Source organism: Sus scrofa, chromosome 6 (assembly GCF_054392235.1).
Source record: "Sus scrofa isolate SSC_HxYL_T2T_F1_AM1 chromosome 6, Sscrofa_HxYL_maternal_Yorkshire_Landrace_v2.0, whole genome shotgun sequence".
Taxonomy (NCBI): domain Eukaryota; kingdom Metazoa; phylum Chordata; class Mammalia; order Artiodactyla; family Suidae; genus Sus; species Sus scrofa.
The window spans coordinates 173,686,268-173,706,946 of NC_139388.1; the positions used below are offsets into that span (position 1 = coordinate 173,686,268).

The 20,679-nt window shown below is 55.8% G+C and overlaps 1 protein-coding gene across 8 annotated transcripts in view; it reads left to right on the forward strand.

The window, feature by feature from the left end:
* HIVEP3 (HIVEP zinc finger 3) overlaps positions 1-20,679 on the forward strand; it is a 494,489-nt gene that overhangs the window by 102,458 nt on the left and 371,352 nt on the right. The window lies entirely within an intron of this gene.

Genomic DNA, 20,679 nt, shown 5'->3' on the forward strand with positions numbered 1-20,679 from the left:
AGCTTCGGGAGAGTTGCAGTTACCCTGACAGTGTCTTGAAAGGGGAGCTTTGAGCAGGCTCCCTCTCTGGCCCGGTGACTTGCTCTTGTGCTGTAGCTTTGCTGTGCAGGGTTCACAGATGTACTTCAGGAAAAGGAGAGTTGTTGCGTGGCGTGGCTCTTGGGGGTAAACAAATAACTGAAAAAAGGGAATGGGGTGAATCTACAGATGCCAAGCAACAGCTGGCATCGCTAAAAAAGCCACACATGTGTGCATGGTCCCAAATCCCACCCCCTCCCCCGACTCCCTGGGCCTGCTGTGCATTGAATACACTCTTACAATTGCCCCTGACTGTCTGGGTAGCTCCTCGAAGAGCCCTGGGGCATCACACAGCCGAAGCCTATGGTAAAAGACACAAAGTGAGAGCAAGCACCATTTGAAATCTAGGCGGGAGAATGTGGTCATTTGCTGCATGCCCTCATTTTAAAGATTCCAAATTTGAGAAGATTCCAGGAGACTTAAAAAAAACCCCAAACCCAAACCCACTGTGCTTGGGATTATATGAAATGAAAAGAGCCAGGGCGGAATGTGCTCTGGAGGTTGGGCTTTGCTGCCCTCATTGGAGGGATTCCTGCAAGAATGTTCCTGGAATGATTTGGGAGAAGCTCATGGATTTGAAGCGGCTTTGAGTTCTCTCAGGGGTACAGTGGAGGGGAGATCATTTTTGCCCGGCACCTAGAAGAGATATGGCAGGAGCCATCGCAATTTGAGACGAGAGTTTCTTATTAAACTGTCCTTTATGAATGCCTTTTAAATAATTTTAATGAAATAATCACTAGATACAAAAGAACACATACTGTGTATACAAAAGTATGAAGAATAATTATTCTTGGGGTTCCCGTTGTGGCTCAGCAGTTAACCAACCCGACTAGCATCCACGAGGTTTCAGGTTCGATCCCTGGCCTCGCTCAGCGGATTAAGGATCTGGCGTTACCATGAGCTGTGGTCTAGGTCGCAGACGTGGCTCGGATCTGGCGTGGCTGTGGCTGTGGCTGTGGCCGGCAGTTGCAGCTCAGGTTTGACCCCTAGCTTGGGAAGCTCCGTATGCCTCAGGTGTGGTGCTAAAAAGACAAAAAAAAAAAAAGAATTATCCTTTGTGTAATATCATGACCAACGCTCATGTTCTCACGAGTCAGTTTAGGAAACAAAGTGTAACCCGCACTGAGCAGTGGTACTGCTTTTCCTCCCAGCCACCCTCCCGCTTCAGAGACACCATTTCCGGAACATTCCTGTAACTCTCCCATGTCGTCACCGTCTTGCCTTTTACGTGCGCGTCCCTGAACCACCTCTTTAGTCGTACGTGTTCTTGGCCGTCATGTAAATGGAATCATCCTGTTTCTCTTCTTGTGGCTCCCGGTTAACTCGCGTGGACCGGGCCCTGTGCTGGAGGACAGAGTGAACTGTTTCCATGTTGGCTGGTGATAAACTGCTGCTCACCTGGCTCCCCCAACCCCGCCGCCCCCCCGAGCTCCCCGGAGGCCTCTGCACGTCCCTTCACCTGTCTAAAGGGATGACGCCTGGCCCAGCAGGGGCCCAGCTCTAGTCCTATGGCCAGAGTCCCTGCTGACTATGTCATCCTGTGCCAACTCGTTGTTAAATGGTTTTTTTTGTCTTTTTGTCTTCTCTTGGGCCACACTCACAGCACATGGAGGTTCCCAGGCTAGGGGTCGAATCGGAGCTGTAGCCACCGGCCTACGCCAGAGCCACAGCAACGCGGGATCTGAGCCTCATCTGCGACCTCCACCCCAGCTCCTGGCAACGCGGGATCCTTAACCCACGGAGCGAGGCCAGGGGTGGAACCCACAGCCTCATGGTTCCTCGTCGGATTCGTTAACCGTGGAGCCACAATGGGAGCTCCGAGGTTGCTGAATGTTTTACTCCTGGATTTGTTCATGTTGTTGAGTGTAGCAGAAGTGTTTTCCTTTCGCTAAAATGTACGTCCACGAGGGACTACGTTGTGGTTTATACATCTCCTCCGTTACCAGCGAACATTTAAGTTGTTGCCAGTTTTTTGCCGTGATGACCTTTCTTGCTCGGGTCCCCTGGTGGCAGGTATGTAAGGTGACTTAGGAAACCTACATGAAGTAGAATGACTGGTCACAGCCGGGGCATCCTCAAGGCCTCTAGAGGGATTCAAAACTCATTTCCTTTCTGTTATATGCATTTCACCTCAATAAAAAATGTTCCTACCAGTTTCTCAGCTTGGAAGTCATTTTATACTATGTCTGTTTGTTTCTTTTTCCCCACAGTATCCAGTTTTCTAGTCGTTTTCAGTACAGTTGCCTACATACCTAGCCCTCCATAGCACTGGCAATAAAAGTCTGCAGGGGAGTTCCCACTGTGGGGCAGCGGCAACAAATCCGACGAGTATCCATGAGGATGCGGGTTCGATCCCTGGCCTTGCTCATTGGGTAGGGGATCTGGCACTGCTGCGAGCTGTGGTGTAGGTTGCAGATGAGGCTCAGATCCTGTGTTGCTGGGGCTGTGGTGTGGGCTGGCAGCTGTAGCTCCGATTTGACCCCCGAGCCTGAGAACCTCCATATGCTGTGGGTGCGGACTTAAAAGGAATACATACATACATAAATACAGAATGTCTGCGGGTTTTGTTGTTGTTGTTGTTGTTTCTAATACCACCATCAACCTTCAACACTTGTTGACCGTGGCAGACGATGCCGAGTCTATGGACAAGGCGCACGAGTTTGCATGTCCTTATACAGTGGTTCGTTGGGTCCGTGATTCATTCAGTGGATGGGATGGTGCTGCCATGTGCTCTGAGATTGGAGCGGAGATTCCTCCCAGCCTAAGATGAGGTGCTGCTAGTGGACGGAGTGCGACCTGCCAGTAAGAGTCTGAGCAGAATAGACATGAGTGACACTGAGCAGATAACAGATAGCTTGGCCTTTGCCGGCGGAAGGACGTGAGCTACCAGGGAGTTAGTTCTTCCTTCTTGACAACTTGGGGGAGCTGACGGATGGGGGGTGATTTTTAGTTCCGCTCATTGGCAGTGCTGTTTTGATAGGACATTTCTCCTGAATGCAGCTCTTTTCCAAACCTGGGACGGAGTGAATCGGGATTAGCGGCTCTCTCCTCTTCCATTTACTCGATGCCCAGGTTTACGCGTCTCTTCTTTTAGGGATGCTTATTTATTTATTTATTTTTCCTGGCTTGGGCTAGAGTCTACTGTCATGTCATGCTACCCTTATCTCTCCTTAATTTTTTTTCTTTATTTTTTTTGAGCTGCACCCGTGGCATATGGAAGTTCCCGGGCTAGGGGTCAAATCAGAGCTTTAGCTACCGGCCCACACCACAGCCTCCGCGACGCCGGATTCTTAACCCACTGCGCAGGGGCAGGGATCGAACCTGTGTCCTCATGGATACGCGTTGGCTTCATTACTGCTGAACCACAGTGGGAATTCGGCTACCCTTGTCTCTCTGTTCCTAGTTTGTATTGAATGGCAGGCCTCAGCACTGGGAGACCAACTCTCTTGGGGCGGAGGAAGTGCCATCCTCGAGTTCTCTGAGCCTGGCTCTCTCCGTTTCCAGCAAAGGACGTGGATGGCAGCTGGCACGCTTGCCCCTCCCAGTGCCCATGTGGCTGGCTCATGCTTGGCTGACCTCAGCTCCCAGGCCTGTGGGCCGAGGGGTTTTCTGCTGTCTGTGGCTGTGAGGGGTTTGTCCGAGAGTCCCGACGGATGGCGCTGCCGACGTGCTCTCCTCCTTGGCCGCCGGCCCTGCCTGCTGCTCCCTTCCTGCTGTAACTCCTGAGTGAGGGCCGTTGGGTGGTCACCATCCCCTTCCCTTCCTGCCAGCCTGCTAGCGATGAGGCACAGCAGATGGGCTTCCCGGCTGCCCCGAGCCTCCTGCGGGCCCCGGGGAGGGACCCGTGCCAGTCTGGTGTTGTGTCCCCATTGCCGCTGCCTCCCTGCCCCGTCAGGGTCGCTGTTCACGCCGCCTCCAGCCCTGAAGCGGCGCCGTCTTACTTAAGGAGCCAGGTGAGAATGGGGTGGGTGGCGGGTTCCTTCTCCCCCTGCATCTTTTCCAGGGCTTCAGATGGTAAGAGCTCATTGTGCTGCCACCTCATTTGCTCCCCGTTGTCTCTGCCATCCCCTCACCCCCGCTGCAGCCCCTCACCCCCAAACCCATTCCCAAATGTTCTGGAGTGACCAATTCAAAGGTGAATGAACTTTTTTTTTTTTTTCCTGAACAGAGAAAAATGATCTTGTTCTCTCTCAAGGCCAAGTAAATCTTGGAAAGGTGCTTCCTCTTTTTTTTTTTTTTTTTTTTTTTTTTTTAAATCTAATTTATGCCTACTTTCTACCAGGGAGGCAGAAGCCACAGAGGAGCCCAAGGAGAGCCTTGTGGGCTCACCGGTCTTCTCTGTGGGTCACTGGCTGGTTTTGCAGAACATCTGCCCCTCTGAAGTCAGCTGCGAATCAATCTGCCTGGGTGTCTGATCACTGCCACTAATTTGTAATGGCAGTGCTGGAAATGCGTGGAGCTCAGCGGCCTGCCCCTGGGGGAGGTGCGGGGGGGGGGGACTTGGCTTGGAGAGGGGAGGGGGGGAAGGAGGGCGGGAAGGAGGGAGGGAGGAAGGGAGAAGAGGAAGGAAGGAAAGGAGAGAGCAGGAGGATGGAGGGAGAGAAGAGGGGAGGGGGGAGGGGGGAGAGAAGCGGGGGAGAGAAGGGGGAGGGGGGAGAGAAGGGGGAGGGGGGAGAGAAGGGGGAGGGGGGAGAGAAGGGGGAGAGAGGGAGAGAAGGGGGAGGGAGGGAGAGAAGGGGGGAGAGAAGGGGGAGAGAGGGAGAGAAGGGGGAGGGAGGGAGAGAAGGGGGGAGAGAAGGGGGAGGGGGAGAGAAGGGGGAGGGAGGGAGAGAAGGAGGAGGGAAGGGGGAGGGGGGAGAGAAGGGGGAGGGAGGGAGAGAAGGGGGAGGGGGGAGAGAAGGGGGAGGGGGAGAAGCGGGAGGGAGGGAGAGAAGGGGGAGGGGGGAGAGAGCAGGAGGATGGACCGAGAGAAGGGGGGAGGAGGGAGGGGCAGAAGGACAGAAGGAAAGAGAGAAAAGGAAAAAAGACAAAAGACGCAAAGGAAACAGAGCACACACCCCCTCACTCTTCGCACTCAGTGGGCCTGCATAACCTCACATCTCCTTTTTAAGTTGACTGGCACATACATGTAATAAAATGCACGCTTTTCGTGTACAATTCAGTGAGTTTTGATAAATGTCTAAACACCCCTGTAGCCACATCATAACCACATAGGGAATATTTTCATCATCCCCCAGCCCCCCGAGTTCGCTTGGACCCCTTTGCAGTCAGTTCTCCCCTCCCACCGCCCCTTCCCTTAGCAACCACCGCTCTGTCTTCTGAAACCAGAATTTGCCTTTTCTAGAACTCCTTGGAGATGGAATCATAAAATAGGTACTTTTTTTGCACCTGCCTTTGTTCCTCAGCCCAGTGCTTTGTTCCTCCCCACAGCTCACGGCCAGCCCAGATCCCTAACCCACTGAGCAAGGCCAGGGGTCGAACCCGCAACGTCATGGTTCCTAGTCGGATTCGTTTCCGCTGCGCCCGGTCGGGAACTCCCTGAAATGTATTCACCTTGTGAGCATCAGCTGTTCATTCTTTGTGTGGCCAAGAAGGAGTCTGTTGTGTGGATGGACCACAAATTGTTGATACACTCCTCGCTTGATAGAAAGTCAGGTTGTGTCCAATTTTCGGCTAAATAAAGCTGGGCTGTGAATAATCGTAGAAGGTCTTTGGTGCACCTGCACATATTTTCATTTCGCTGAGGTCAATGCCTAGTCAGGGTTCTTCTTTATCTCTCCAGCAAATAGAAAGCTCATTTTATCTGCCTTTGTGACTGTCAGCTTGTCACCAGGTAGCCCCCCTTTCATTTCCCTTCTTATGAGTGAGCGTCAAGAAATAATGGGGTTTGGGGCACCATCACCTGGGCCCCTCTGTAGCAGGTCCCATGGACACTCTGATCGGACCGCCTGTCGACACATTTACTGGACTAGAAACAGCATGGCACAGGGGTTGAGGGCACTGGCGTTGGGTTCGTGTTACACTCTTCCGCACCAACCACATGACCTTGGGCGAGTTGCTTCACCTCTGTGTGCCTCAGCGTCCTCAGCTGCCAAGTGGAACACTAAGAGTACTTCCGGAAAGGGGCCGTGAAAGATCAGTCAGTTGTTACAGACAGATGGATGGATGGATGGGTGGATAGTCTTAGCCCCGAGTAAATACTGGGATGCTGAAAGGATCAGCAAAAAGGGATCTCGGGGTCTGGGATGCACACCCCGGACCTCCCTTTCACAGCTCACAGTGAGGCTGGAACCATCCCCATCAAGCTCTGTTGCCTGGCACCCTGGCATCCCAGCTCCCGCTGGACCACAAGCACTGCCTCTGTGCGAGTGGTCAGCAGGTTTTTTCCCTTGCTACCCACCAGCTTTTCTTCCAGCTTGGATGCTCGCCGCTCCCGTGTTCATTCCTTGAATTGAAGCTCCATTCGTTTCTCCTGAGTATTTATTACAGAAAAACATAACCACAAGTTGCAAGGGATCCCACTTGTTTGCTTGGTCCCAATTCCCTCTCTGGGTTGTGGGTCCAGGCACATCAAGGTCAGAAGCACTTTGCAGATGAGGAAGCGGAGAAGTCAGGTAACTCTTCCAAGCTCGTTTGGTTAGTGGGGGACAGAGTGTGATATGGACCCCGCAAAGGCCCCCGCCACACCCTGAAATCCACACATCCCAGCTTGGCACCATCTTGACGGGTCACAGGGTGTGACGCCCTGTGCGGATGGATGATATGGCAGGGGGCCCACAGGCCCAGAACTGTTCTGCCTGCAACTCTATCGAGGATATTATAGTCAGGGCAGCCACCATAGGAAGCCAAGGCTGTGATTGCCAATCCCCAGGCCCTGTCACCTCTGCAAGCCTTGAAAGGAGGCTCCCTTTGGTTGGTGACTGCTGGCGACTCTTAGTTAGGGTGGGGGATAGGGGACCCTCAGAAACAAGGGTTTAGCTTCACGGCCCTAGACCCAGAGACATTTTCGAGGTCTGACATCTCTCTCTCCGAGAAGATGATGATTCAGGACCAGGATTATCAAACAACGGGAGAAAATCAAAATGCGGGCTTGGCCCGTGATATTCGCTGAAGGGAGACACCCAAGCAGACGTCCCTGTGAAAAGAATAAAGCTTCCCAGCTGAGCCTCTGTGGGTCTGTGGGGGAACCTCTGAGCCACCTTCTCGGGATGCTCTGTAAAGCGTGGGCTTCGCCGTTTCCACGGGTCACCTTGGTGGGGTCACTCCGATGCGTAGAAGGCGGCCACGTGCCGCACAGCAGTGCTTCCCGGCCTGGGGGATTCTGATTTTATCGGTCTGGGGGCGAGTCCTGGGCGTTTGGACCTTGAAACACTCCTGCAGTGATTTTAAAGCGCAGCCAAGGCCAAGAACGCTGTCACAGGCTGGGGCCTTGCGCCCCCAGAGGTCAGAGGCCCTGCCCAAGGTCGCACAGCTGCGCGTGGAGGGGCAGGATGGAGCACAGGTGTGTGTGATGGCATCGCCGGGGCCTGAACCCCCCGTTCTGCGGGGATCCGAGACCTGTCAGGGCGGGCTCCCAGCTGCCGGGCGAGAAACCAGCCGTAGGGATGCCAAGATGCTGGTGCCTTTCCCAGCGCCTGCTTGCTGAGCCAGCCCTCCTTAGAGTCGGGGAGGCTCCCAGGACAGAACGCCTCCGGCCTGGGCTCCGGGCCAGCCCGGAAGAGGATCTCACACCATCCGCCTCTCCATGCTTGGTCCTCGCTCAGCTTGGGTCTGGGACCGAGGACACAGGGTGGGTGTCTCCTGACTTCTTGTCTGGTGTGACCCGATCGCCAGACGCATTGGCTCCTTCTTGAGCAGAACCCGATGGGCGACAAGCCAGGTGAGGAGAGGTGTTTGCCATCCCTCACCTCCGGGAAGAGCTGCAGCAGGGGACGCCCCAGGACTGAGTCAGGCCTTGCTCTGAGGGCCTACGAATGACCTGTCTTACCCTCGCATCCTCACTGGAATCCCGGGCAGGAAGTACTATTTGATGCCCTTTCTCAGCTTGGAAACCTGGGCACAGAGAGCCCGGGGTCAGAAATGAGAGTTATCCCAGGTGCTCTGACTCTGGGGCTCAGCTCGTAACCGTCAAACTATGTTGCTTCTATTCGTCCTTCTTGTTTATTTACTTTTTTTTATTTAAATTTTTTGTTTGTTTGTTTTTTTTGTTTTTTAGGGCCACACCTGTGGCATATGGAAGTTCCCAGGTTAGGGGTTGAACTGGAGCTGCGGCTGCCGGCCTACGCCACAGCCACAGCAACGCGGGATCCAAGCCTCGTCTGTGACCTACACCACAGCTCATGGCAACGCTGGGTCTTTAACCTACTGAGCGAGGCCAGGGATGGAACCCCCATTCCATGGAACCCCGATACCAGTCGGGTTCGTTACTGCTGAGCCACAACGGGAACTCCTTGGCCTTGTTCTTTGTTTCGGGAATGTCGTCTGCTCCCCAGCCTGATGATACACTTCTAGCTCAGCAGACGTTTCTCCATTTCGCCTTTGCTGGCACAGAGCAGGATTTATCGTAGTCGTTCAGTAAATATTAGTTGGTCGATTTATTTTAATTGATGTTACTTCTGAGGATGCCACAATATCACAGTGCTGTGATGATAATTAACCTGTCCCAGGAATGCAGTGCAGGTTGCCCGGTCTTCTCCGTCTCGACGTTGAAGTATTCCGCACACGCCGAGTAGCTTCTCAGTAAAGCACGTCACGCGTTGTCAGGAGCTGGCCTAAATTCGCACCCTTGCCGTTTTCCTGGAAGAGCCCTCCGTGTACCGCAGCAGCCTCGATATCGCCCTTCGGTTATTTTCCGGGGCAGAGGGGATGCTGTCCCTGTGCCTTCCAGCTCCTGGATGAAGTCGGCCGTTCGGTGGGTCTTCCAGGGGGACTCCGCACAACGCTCTCTTCCCGAGTGAGGGCCGGACATTGTTGCTGCTCTGCCCAGACACCTCTGGATCGCTTTGCCCGGTTCTCTGTGCCCACCCGGCAGCTTCTGTGGCCTTTGCCCCTGTCGCCTCTTCAAAGGACTAACTTCTTGCCAGGAGGGCTGGACTCTCCCAGCCAGTGTTAACTGGTGTGGGATGTGAAAGCTCCGCTGCCTCGCCCGGCGGGGTGTGTGTGTGTGTGTGTGTGTGAGACGGGTCGGGGAGGAGGGGCCCTTTGTGCTCCAGAAGCGTCCTGGGATCAGCCTGAGGTTGGGACTTCAGAGCCTGGCCTGGCTTCTCTATGCTGTTCCCCAACTCCTTTCCTGGCTCCCCCGAAAGCGTTTCTTTCTTCTCTCTCTCTCTCTTCCTTTTTTGGCCTTTCCATGGCCTCTGGAGGTCCCCAGCTAGGGATCAGATCCGAGCCGCATTCATGACCTAAGCTGCAGCTGCGGCAATGCTGGATCCTTAACCCACTTTGCCAGGCTGGGGATTGAACCTGTATCCCCCTCCAGAGACACCGCCAATGCCATTGTGTCCCAGCTGGAGCTCCTGGGAGCATTTCGTTAATGAGTCATGGGCCCAGGAATCCCTGTCTCAAGGCTTACTCTGGGGGAACAGGTCCTAAGGCCAGGGCATGTGGGCTAGATGTCCTTTAGACCAGAAACCTACCTCTGAGTCTCCGCTTGAGGCTGGCGTGTTAGTTGCCTGCTTTCGCCCTCCCCTCCTCCCCCTAAGCCTGGGACCCCACCATCTCAGGGGCTCCCACCCCTGTCTCTCTCCTCCTCACCACGGGCTCATCCCATGAGCAGCTTCTGCTCGCAGCCCACTCCCTTTCCGGCTCCCTTCTCTCTTCTCATTAACTGAACGATCTCTAGTCTTTGTTTCTAGTTCTGTTGTTCAGTATTCGGCAGGTGTTTCTTGTGTCCCTGTTCAGTGTCTGGGGGGTACAGCAGGGCAGACAACAGACTGGGTCCTTGTCCTTACAGACCTTACCCTTCTAGGGAGAGAAGATGACAGGAAGCAAAAGGAAACAGATCGACAAGCAGGATGACCCCACGTGACAAAGGCTGGGGGGAGCCGTGCCATGGGGTGTGATGGAGGGTACACTTTGGGGGAGCTGCCTGAGGTCTGAGGGTGCACCTCCCCTCCGGCTGGCTCTTCGGGCTCTGCAGGCTGGTTCCCCGCCACGCTCGCGCCTAAGAAGAAGACCGCTGACCTACATGTCCACCAAGGCGGGAGGCGTTCACACATCAGCTTTCTCACCCTGGAGCAGCATTTTATGAAGTTTAGTGAAAACGCCGAATCTTCTTGTCTTCCCTGGGCTTTGAGGCAGCACCCCCTCTGGAGTTCTTCCTGCTTTCCCGCTCCCCCTGCCCGCTGCGCCCTCCTGCGTCCTCCGCCCCCTCGGCGTGGCTGTCAGGGGTCCGATCGGCCCCTCTTCCTCCTCCCCTGGTTTCGGTTCCCACGCATCCCGCCCTGATGGCTCTTTGGAACATCTGACTGTAAGTACAGTCGCCTTCTTGACAGCTCCACGTGGGTGACTCCACATACGCACACCTTGTCCCCCCCCCAGCCTCTGCTCTTTGACACCCCCCATCTCAGGAAGGGGTACCCTTGTCCCCTCACGTGCTTGGGCACAAGCCAGACGTCATCGTCTCTTCTCCGTCTCCTGCCACTCCCCACCTGTCCCCATGTCCTCTCCACTCCTCTGCCCAAGGGCGAGCGCTTGAATGCTCTCACTTGTCCCTTCTGATGTCCACTCCCCTCGTCCAGGCTCGGCGGCTGCAAAAGCTTCCTAACCGGTCCCGCAGCCCCTGCCTCGACCTTTCCGGACGCTCTTTGCACCAGCCCTGATCCTGTCTGTGGTTTCTTGCTGAATGAAAGATAACAGAACATTCTTTTTTTTTTTTTTTTTTTTTTTTCATTTTCTTTTTCTTTTAGGGCCACACATGCGGCATATGGAGGTTCCCAGGCTGGGGGTCTAATCGGGGCTGTAGCCGCTGGCCTGCGCCACAGCCACAGCAACACGGGATTCAAGCCACATCTGGGACCTACGCCACAGCTCACAGCAACGCTGGATCCTTAACCCACTGAGCAAGGCCAGGGATCGAACCTGCGTCCTCATGGTTCCTAGTTGGATTCACTTCCGCTGCGCCATGACGGGAACTCCAGATAACAGAAAACTCTTAACAGGGGCTGCATGGCTCTAGAAGCTCATCCCCTGCCTCTTCCCTGGCTCATCTCAGCTCTGTCCCTTCCCGCCCCCACTCCAGCCCTCCTGGCCAGCGGGTCCTTTCCCAGGGATGTGCTTTGCATGTGCGTCTCCCTCGCCGGGGACAGCATTTCAGGGAGCCCACTATGGCCGGAGCCACATGGTGTGCCGAGGAACAGCTTTCTCTTTCCCCTGAAGTGTTATGAAGGCCCTGGGGACGAGGCGTCAAGGAGACGGCTGCCATCACTCTCTTCCCTTTCTGGGGAAGTTGGAAGACGTTTCGGCTGTGGCGTGTGGCGGGCATCATGCAGGGAAGGCAGTATGTTGTCTGCAGAGAATTTAAAAGCAATAGCAAAACCCACCAAAAGTCTGTTTGCAGAGATCCCATCACGGCTCAGTGGTAACAAACCTGACTAGTATCCGTGAAGACACAGGCTCGATCCCTGGCCTCGCTCAGTGGGTTAAGGATCCAGCATTGCCGTGAGCTGTGGTGTAGGTTGCGGATGTGACTTGGATCTGGCGTTGCTGTGGCTGTGGCGTAGGCTGGCAGCTGTAGCTCTGATTCGAGTGGCCCTAAAAAGACAAGAAAATAAAAAGAGTACAAGTCTGTTAGCTTTTTACTCTGACGATGCACCAAAAATTCTCAGAGATGCTCATGGCAGTTGTACTCTTCCCCCGGCCAGAGGGCTGTTCCCCTGCCTCCCTCCGTTGGGTGGAGGAATGAGTCCAAGGACCCCCCAGGAAATAATAGCAAGAGCTCTTGTTGGCTGACCAGCTTGTGCTAGACACCTTGTCAGGTGCAGGAGGACTCTTCCAACAGTGACTCTCCACGGCAGCTCTACAGGACAGACACGATGGTACCCACTTGAACGGTGTGCACACCAAGGCCGAGGAGGCAAAGGTGGGCACAGGCCCATCCTGAACAGCTGGGTGGGGAGGGGGAAAGGGGGGAGGGGAGGGCGGTTGGTCCTGAGCAGGTGGCGGCATGTAGCCTGAGGCGAAGGAGGCTTTCCGATCTCGTCCTGTTCTTTTTCCTCCTGGGCCTCGCAGGGCCTGTGCTTCCGAGGCACCTGCTGTAGGCAGGAGGGTATAATTCCCAGCGAACCCAGCAGCCCTCCCGACGGGTCCCGGCTGGCAGGGATGCCCAGGTTCTCCTGACGGGGAGAGGATCATGCTCCAGCAGCTTTTTCCGGTGCAGGGACAGGCGCCTAGACGTGGAGAAACGCGGGCTGGATTCGAATCCTGGCCCTACGCTTGCGGGACCTGGGGAGGGCTGTTCTCGGCGCCCCAGTCTCCTCGTCTGTAAAGTGGGCACATGCTGATAGGTAGAACTCACTTCATAGAGGATTCGCCGCGGCAGAGCCTCGATCCCTGTGCTCATGCGGTATTAAGACTGTCGGGCGTGTTAAGCTCAGGACAGAGTATGTGATGTGTAAGGGACACGGGACAAGCATGGTTTCCTCCCACACGAGGGCCACCGGCAGGCGTGTCCGCGTTCATGAATGTTCCTAGGGAGACGCCCCACTCCTCGGTGGGGTCCTGAACCAGACAGGAGGGCACTGGCAGCATCCGAAGGTGCACAAACCTCGTCAGACGGGAAAGCAGATTTCTGGTTGCAGCCGTGTCCTGGTGGAGAGGGAGCCTGTCTTCAGGCACAGTTAGGAAGGGGCCGTGTTCCCTTGTTCAGACGGAACTCCTTGATGCAGCTCAAGACACCTTGGCACGGGTTTGCTTCGTCACTGGTTTTGTTTTTGTCGTCTCGTCAGGGATGCAAGGAAACAGCCAAGATGGCAGGAGCTGTGCACTCGCAAGTACTCAGACGCTTAATGAGTAAAAGCAGGGGAAATGCAGAATTCCATGCAGAATAAGGCAGGAACATACAGATCGGACGTGGGTTCAGGGAACGTCTCCCTGAAAAGGTAACACTTCAGCTGAGTCACTGTCCCCGTCTTGAGTGGGCCTCCCGGCCAGGATGCCAGCCCGGGGGATTGCTCGGTGCTTCCTCTCTGCAGAGAGCGCGCGGCTGTTTATTAATTAAGCAGTGGGTTATAATGCGCGCTGAATGAATAGATCTGGTCTGTCTTCCAGCCTGGGAAGCAGGGCTCTTAGATTTTTATGTTATTTCCCCCCAAACGATCCATTCTTGCAGCTCCAGTGAGAAAACTGCCTGTGTGTTTGGGCTGGAAGGAAGCTGCATTTGTCCCTCTTCCTACCTGTGGAGGTTGTCACTTGCAGGGAGTCAGACATAGACACGGCTCTGTGCACCCTGCTTGGTGGCGGTCAGGCGCCTTCGTAAACTCTTAGGGCGGGCCCGCTCCTTCTGGGTACGTCCAGTGTATGTGTGTGTGTGTGTGTGTGTGTCTGCACACACGGGCTCACGTGCACGTGTGGCCTGAGTTTGAGCACCTGCTGGCCAGAACACCTGAAGACAAGCTCAGCCCTGTGCCTCTGCGGGGCCTCCTCTGAGCCCGGCTGGGGCTGCGGCGCGGGGGCGGGGGGATGGCAGAAACCCTGTGGACGGGAGGTCTGTGCCGTGGCTCTAGGGCCGAGGAAAGGGACCACGTCGAGCCGAGTGCAAGGGGACGCTTGTTACTGACGGGGGGTCAGCCGCTCTGGGGGTTGGACTCCAGGTCACGCCTCCCTCCCCCTCGCCTGCTCCGTCCCGCCTGCCCCCAGAGGAAGGCCGTCTGGGAAGGCGGGGACTTTCCTCTGTCCTCTTGGCTCTGTGTCCATCAACAGAGGCTCACCGGAAACCAAGTTTTTCTTCTGATGTTAGACAGAAAGGGCCGGAAGAGTTTGGTATCCACACAGGGAAAACACTGATTCCAGCACATGGACCAAGAAGGACACAGAGAGGCGTTCCCGTCGTGGCTCAGACTAGTGTCCACGAGGAACTGGGTTCAAGCCCTGGCCTTGCTTAGTGAGTTAAGGATCTGACGTTGCTGTGAACTGCGGTGTAGGATCCTGAGTGGCTGTGGCTGTGGCTGGCAGCTGCAGCTCCGATTCGACCCCTAGCCTGGGACCTTCCATATGCCGTGGGTGTGGCCCTAAAAAGCAAAAGAAAGAAAGAAAGAAAGAAATACAAAACCAGCCAAAGCCTCCTGGTCCCAGGGTGCTGAGGGGCTGGATGAGCGCTTCATCCTGCCCCGGGGTGGAGCCGCGGGTGTCCCTGTGGCGAGGCCCTTAGGCTCTGTCCCGGCTCCACGCCCCTCTTCCCACCTGCTGCCCCCTCCCCAGCCCGTGTCCCCCTCCTCCCGGCCCAGATGTAGGTCATTCAGGGAATCGCCCCTCCCTCGGCGGGTGGGCCTCACCCGCAAACGTCCAGTCCTGAGAAAGGCTCGCTCTGTGACCAAACTTGAGGCGAGCTCTTCTGAGCACTTTTTCAGTTAGTTTTTGACATTTGAGCCTCTCTGTGCGCGGTCTGCGTTTCGCAAGAATCCCCCGCTAGGGTGGTTTAGTCAGAATCCCCCACCCTCCGTGTCTGACCCGCCTCAGTATCCGATCGTGTTCCTCACCCCCCCCACCCCCCCCGAGAAGTCTGCTCACCCCGACCTGCCTTCAGCGAGAACCCTGTGAGGTCAGCTTAGCCCTGATGTCTCCTCTTGGTCACCTTCATGCACGGACCCCCACTTGCTCCTTGGTTACACGTTCCCCCTTTTCCTTGTTGTATGTGCAGGTCAGCCCCAGCTCTCTCCCCACTGCAACCCCCCATCCCAGTGGTCCCTGCACGTATCGCGCGGCTCCCAGTACAGCCTGCCTTACTACCTGCTTTAACGGGTGTCATTAAGAAATACTTCTTCAACAGGCCCTACGAGGGTGCTGTCAGGACCCTCTGTCGTGGGGGCTGCCTCTGCCTGAAGACCCTCAGGGCCGTTGGATGGGAGAGTAGAATGTAATTAAAAGGCCTGACTGTTTTTGGGGGGCCGCACCCTCGGCATATGGAAGTTCCCAGGCTAGGGGTCGAATCAGAGCTTCGCCTGGGGCCTCTGCCACAGCCACAGCCACACGGGATCTGAGCTGCATCTGAGACCTGTGCTGCAGCTTTCGGCAACGCTGGATCCTCAACCCACTGAGCGAGGCCAGGGATCACAGCTGCGTCCTCACACACACCATGTTGGGTTTGTAACTCGCTGAGCCACAGTGGGAACTCCAGACCCGACTTTTGTCGGCACATTCCGGGGACTTGACAGTGAGATGGGCCTCACAGACTTGAGCGGAGTTTCGGGTCTGGCAGAACAGAGATCAAAGGAACAGTGGGCTGGGTGCCTGGTGCCCTCACCCCCAAAAAACAGATGGACAGGAAGGGCTGCGTCCCTGGCTGTAACCCAAGCTCACAGCGATTAAGGAAGAACAAAATAATTCAGCCCTGATTTCAGACGACGAGGAGGCTTCATAAACTGCTTGACACCCCGGGCCTTTTACTGCTCCGTCTTAATCCTGAGGCTCCTTAGAAATGAAAGCTGGCATTTATTGCGAGTTCACTTTGAGATAGGCCTTGTTTTGCCCGGGTACAGAGGGGAGACTGGTGCACAGAGAGGTTAAAGGCTTTGCCAGAGGTCACACAGCTAGCATGTGGCAGCGGTGACTTTATACCCGGGAAGCCTGGTTCCTGAGCACCTCCCTTCCTCCACATCCGATTTCAAACTATGCTCAAGTATGTCCACAGGTACGGGAAGCAGCTTTTCTCATTCAGTGTGTAATGTGTTACACACAGCACAGTCAATCGATGGTCACTGGGGTAGTGCTGGCATTAGTGGTAGGCTGTATATTAACAGTTAAGGGTGCCTTTTTCTGGTCTTTTTTTTAGGGTGCACCCGTGGCATATGCAGGTTCCCAGGCGAGGGGTCGAATCGGAGCTACAGCTGCCGGTCCACACCACAGCCGCAGCAACGCAGGATCTGAGCCGCGTCTGCGACCCACGCCACAGCTCACGGCAGTGCTGGATCCTTAACCCACTGAGTGAGGCCAAGGATCAAACCCACAACCTCACGGTTACTAGTCGGGTTCGTTAACCACTGCGCCACGACCGGAACTCTGTGAGGGTGCATTTTGATCAATGAATGATCTTTCCTTTGGAGTTTTGCCAGCGTTGCCTCTTGATTTCTGGCAAAAAAAAAAAAAAAAAAAATCATTCCAGAGTTGGGGGCAGTTCTCTAAGGATGTGCTACCGCGAGAGAGGTGCCACTTGGCCTGGTCTTTCTCACGTTGCCCAAACAGTCTCCTTCAAGCCTCTTCCTGCCCTCAGTGTTTCCATTTCTCCACCCACCGTGCTCTCAGGCTGTTATGAGACCAGCTCATGTGTATCAGTCACCTGCGTGTCACTGGAGGATGGGCACGGCCAGGCTCTGTCTCGCCATCCGACTTCCTACCCCAGGACCTCCTCGGCCTTGGCTTCCACCCTCTTCTTGTCTCTAGCCAGAATGGCCCTGCCTGGAGGCCACCGGCCGGCTGCTCCTGGGCCTGGGTGGGGAGGGCTTGGAGAGGATCACCTGCCACCCTCGAGCGGGCTGGCACCTTCCGCAGCCCAGGACGGAGTCACTGGTCTGTGGGACAGGGCAGCAGCCCCAGCCCCGTTTATAAGCCACCAAGAACCACTTTGTTAGTGTCTTCATTTCCGTGCCCCAGACGGAAAGATTCTCATTCAGCTACATCTCTAAACCAACTGCGCTTTAAGTCATTAAAAAATAGATGTATTTTTATTTAATTGGAGACATGCCTTTCTGCCGGTCAGCACTGTTGACTGGCCTGAGCTGGCCTGCACTGGCACCCTGGGGGTGTCGCAGTCCAGCCTGCTTTTTGGTTCACCTGAATGTCTTCATCCCAGGTAAAGGCTGGGCCATCTGAAATGTTTAATATAACCCTACAGATCTGAATGGCGTGGAAACTGTTCTGATACAAGGGGGTAGAATGCAGGGGTGGACCAGACGCGGAGGGCGACAGCGGGGAGAGAAAGAGGAACAGACGGGAGGAAAGTCAGATGTGGAGGAGAAGGGGGTCGGGTCCCAGAAGCATCCTTCCCCTGGCTCAGAGCTGGAGATGGGAGAGCCTGCATGGGAGGGGCCGGGGGGGGGGGGGGCTCTGCTTCTTTCCCACATGCATCTGTCGAAACTGTCTGTCCCTTGGTAAAATTATCCACTTGTCCAGTGCTTGGCTTGGCGAATTACTCAGTCTGTGCTTCCACACCCGACCACACTCAAACCTGTTCTGGGCTTTGCTTTTTGTCCTGACGTGCAGGTGCAAGCTTAGTTTCTGCTTCCGCCAAGTGGCCAGCCAGGGTGCCCTGACGACGTGCTCCCGAGAGCGTGTTTTTCAGACGGCTCCGGGAGGCCTGCTGTCTGTTGAAGATAGATGGCATCTGACCATGTGTTTCCAAATAGACACGCCGGGGACCTTCCAAGGCCAACAGGCAGAGGGAGCAGGGGTCGGCAGAGAGCAGTGTCAGGTCCAGGACGGCATTCTTGGTGACCGTGCAGTGCTCACCCTCGTGGAGCCAGGATGATGTTGGGGAGGAGTGTGCTGGAGTGTGTGAATGCCAGCCCGGCTGGAGCTCATTTTGCACATTTCTGAATAAACACCTTGTGCTGCTGGCGTTTGGGGAGTGGGAGGGTTAGAATGTTTGCCATTATTTTAGCGGCTGGAAGGGAAGACGAAAGAGCCAGTGGCATGGTCCCGGGTGTCTGTGTTCAAGATGAGTACGCGCGATCCTGCGTAGATACTGCAGCAGGGCCGAGGAGCCTGTCGGCTGCACGCCCTTGTATCGGGGACTAAGTTCGACGGTAGACGTGAGCTTTAACCTAGAAGGCAACCCTGAGAATGGAGCGGTGTTGGGCCTGCGGGCGGTGACTCCACACTGCTGGGGGCAGATCCTGCTGCTTCCACTTACCGGCTGGCTAATCTCGGGCCTCAGTCTCCTCATCTGTACAATGGGGGTGAGGATGGCGGCGTGTGGTGGCTGGGGAGATTGAGTGAGTTCATACGTGCAAAGCGCTTAGAAACAGCTCATAAGGGTTATTACACGTCTAAGAGGCCGCTGGGGCTCCGAGAGGTGAAGTAACTTGTCTGAGACCTTAAGTAGTGGAGTCGGGACTTGAACCCGCTCATCTCTGGCCCTAGAGCCGCGTTTCTCAACCGCGACTCCCCTGACGTCTCGGACCAGGGAGCTCTTTGCTGTGAGGACTGGCCTGTGCATCATAGCAGGTGGCTGTGTCTCTGGCCTCTGCCCACTGAATGCCAGGAGCGAGAGCTTGTCCCCTGTTGTAACCACCAGAAACGTCCCCCGATATTGCCAAGTGTCCCCGGGGATGGGGACAGATTCATTCCTGGTGGAGAAGCTCTGGGCGAGAGGGTCTCGCAGCAGCGTGATTTCTCAGTTCCAGGTTAAAAGCCCAGTTCCTAGTTATCAGTTCTTTAAAAGCCAGCGGTTGGAGAAAACTGGAACCCTGTTGGCTGGTGTCTACGCACGCGGCAGCCGAGAAGTCCCTGTGTTAGGCCCAGGCCAGCAGCTTCTTGGCGTGTTTTTGAGACTTTTTTTCCCTCCCTTTGGCTTAGGCATGTTTCTAGCAGACTGTGGGGCAGGCCAGGCCCTGGGGCTGGTCTGAGTTTCTCTCTGCGGCAGTGTCTGCGCAGCCGGGCCACTCAGGCAGCCGTCCCGTGGAAGCGCAGCCGGTGGGTCTCACTGGAGTCGGTGTGGGGAGCCTGGAACAGAGGGGTCCGCAGAGAAGAGGGGAGCTGACATCCGTGTTTGCCGCGTGCTGATGCCACCTCACTCAGTTGCTGTTCTCCCTTGCGTGTTTCTGTGTCTTTTCCTCTACCTTCTGCTCTTTCCTGGGCTCTCTTGCTGCCTCACCATCTTCAGTGTGTCCCAGGGACGGGCTGTGGCTCAGAGCATTGGGCCAGACGTGGGCTGTGAGCAGGGCTGACGCGCTCTTGGCACCCAGCTGCTGATTCCGCTCTCTAGGCCTCATTTGCAAGAGATATGTTGGCCAGACACTCAGGGTCTGTGACCAGCTTCTTAGAAACCTCTCAGAGTGAGCAGCACGTGTTGCTCCTGGCGGGTGCAGGGCATGGGGGTAGGGTGGGGGTGAGGGCGGAGGGGGAAGGGTTTTTTCTTTAGGTAAAGCTCCAGCGTTTGGGCCACTTGAGGAAAACTACCCCGGGTCCCATCCCAGGAGTCGTTATTAGAGGTTAAGGGTTTTACATCATTGGTGTTCACGGTGTGGGGGTCCAGCATTTTCTGTTCTGGTCCAGATCTTACGCGCCCCTCTTTTGGCTGCAAGCTCTTTTCCCGGCGTGCTCTGCTCCTGTTTGATGGAAAGATGCTGTTTGACCTTGTGTTGAATTGCGGTTGGGATACAGGCAGTTCTCGAGTGCTGACAGGTCCGGAGGTGCCGTTCGCGTGAAAAGCCCTCCCGACACCTGCCTTTGTGTGAGTGTGACGCCTTCTCTGTGCTCATCGGAAGGCCGAGGCTTTTTCCCAGTTCTAAAATCAGGATGCAGGAAGATGTCACGGCAGGTGGACTGCGGAAGACGCACCCCCGTCGGTGAATTAGCCCCTGGTCTCCGCTGGGGGGCTGCCTCTTGAGCGAGCACGTGCCCCAACAGGGAGAGAGCGCGCATCATCAAGGACTTCTGGAAAGGGCTCTCAGCGCTTTCCTCCCTGCCTGGAGGGCGACCCATTGGCCCAGCTACCCGCTAACATCTGCCGAGTCCCAGCCAGACGTGGTGCTGGGGACGCACCCACGACAGCCTGCAGGAGCTCCCAGTGGGTCCAGGGATCCACGTGGAATGAACGCCCAGAGCGGGAGAGGTAGAGCCAGGCCCCCAGCGTGGTCACACCCACCGTCGTTGCTCCTGTCGCCTCGCTAGCACTGTTTGGGCTTGAGCAGCGTCGTTGAGGGAAATGAGTTTCAGGTTTTGATGAAGTTTAATGAAAACCCGGAATCCCTCCGCTTGGATGCAGACTCTCTTCTGTGTGTACAAATACATGCGAAATGCAAGGTTGGGAGCTCCCGTTTGGGGCTTTGGGTGGATGGCCTGCCTGCTGTTTCCTCGGCTTTCTCTTTGATCCTGCACCTTTATGGGGATGCTTGTCCCTGTTAGGGACGCGTCGTCAGACTCCAGTTGAGCTTCCTGGAAGAGAACCCCATTGGGCTGAAGTCGCCTGGACTGTCCTTCGGGCTGCATGCTTCTGTGAGACTGGGTGGGAGAAGCCTGCGGAGCCCGGAGCCTCTGGCGTCAGCCTCTGTCTCCAGCTCCCCTGCTTTTTTCGGGGCTCCCACCTGGTGAGAGCAGGGCTGTAGCCAAACAGGTGGGCCTCCAGGCAGGCTCATGATTCAACCCCACCCTCACAGATCATCTAGTAACCTATGCAGCCAGGAACCGGAGAGGTGCTGGATGGATAGTTTATTTTCGGGTAGGGGCACT